The 1,079-nt window shown below is 39.3% G+C and overlaps 1 non-coding gene across 1 annotated transcript; it reads right to left on the reverse strand.

Moving 5' to 3' along the window:
• Positions 1-371: 371 nt before the first annotated feature.
• LOC129068059 (U1 spliceosomal RNA) lies at positions 372-535 on the reverse strand. Its single transcript, XR_008528872.1, has one exon. It is a non-coding gene; the product is annotated as a U1 spliceosomal RNA (small nuclear RNA).
• Between the last annotated feature and the right edge of the window lie 544 nt (positions 536-1,079).

The following is a 1,079-nucleotide window of genomic DNA, read 5'->3' on the forward strand; positions in this document are numbered from 1 at the left end:
AAATGGAGATTACATGGAGGGTTATCAACAGGGAGGGTGAGGGGAGAAAATGGGGGAAAAAGGTACAGGGAATAAAATGCATAACTGGTAGATATAAAATAGACAGGGGGGAGGTTAAGAATAGTATAGGAAATGGAGAAGCAACAGAACCTACATGTGTGACCCATGAACATGAGCTAAGTGATGTGGGGGAATGCTAGAGGGAGAGTGGGTGCAGGGAAAAAGGGGATATAGGGGAGGAAAAAATGGGACAATTGTGATAGTATACTCAATAAAATATACTTTAAAAACAGAACCCTCCCAAAGTGACCAGTTGAAAGCTTGTTATGCAGTTGTGGGTTTATTTATTTATTTATTTATTTATTTATTTACAGGGGAGAGCGTGAACATAGTCCCCCACTACCACAAATTATGCAGTCGAGTTTCCCACAGTTGGGGAAATTGAAGGGGTTAGTACATCCGGAGAGCAACGGATAAGCCTTGCCCTGGGAAAACCACCTTTATGATCATGGTATCTCCCCTGCCAGGTAAGTATGATAAAGTAGTGGGTTTAAACATACTGATGCCCTGCAGCCATTTTCCCTATGAATATTCACCTTCCTCATCCTTGGCAAGTGAGAGCCTTCACCTCTGCTGGAATCTTAAGAGCTTTGGATAGCTTTGGGAGTTTCTAATATGATGACATCCATGTAAATTGTGTACATTTCCTTCCCCAGGTTGAGAACCAAACATTTCCTCAAGGTGTCTGTTGATGGGAGATGGCAAGTGCAGATGCAGTCAGGGTGCTAGGGATAATCTTTGCTACTGAGCTGATACTTATTTCTAGAGCTTTTCACTGGAGAGAAAAAACAAACATGTATATTTAAAGATAAAATCATCCTTTGTCTATACTATTTTGATTCAAATGTAGACTCATTGTTTTACATAATTTTCTATATCTTTCATCTACTTTTTTCCCAACTGAATAGCTCAGTTCCCAAACACATCAACATTTGGTCCATTCTTCAGTACCTACACACAACGTGAAAATAACAACATATATTTATCACCATTAACTGATGAATCATTAGTCAATTAAC

The sequence above is a fragment of the Pteronotus mesoamericanus genome, unplaced genomic scaffold, assembly GCF_021234165.1.
Source record: "Pteronotus mesoamericanus isolate MK-2021 breed Mesoamerican mustached bat unplaced genomic scaffold, CSHL_Meso_final contig_20, whole genome shotgun sequence".
NCBI classification, from domain to species: Eukaryota; Metazoa; Chordata; class Mammalia; order Chiroptera; family Mormoopidae; genus Pteronotus; species Pteronotus mesoamericanus.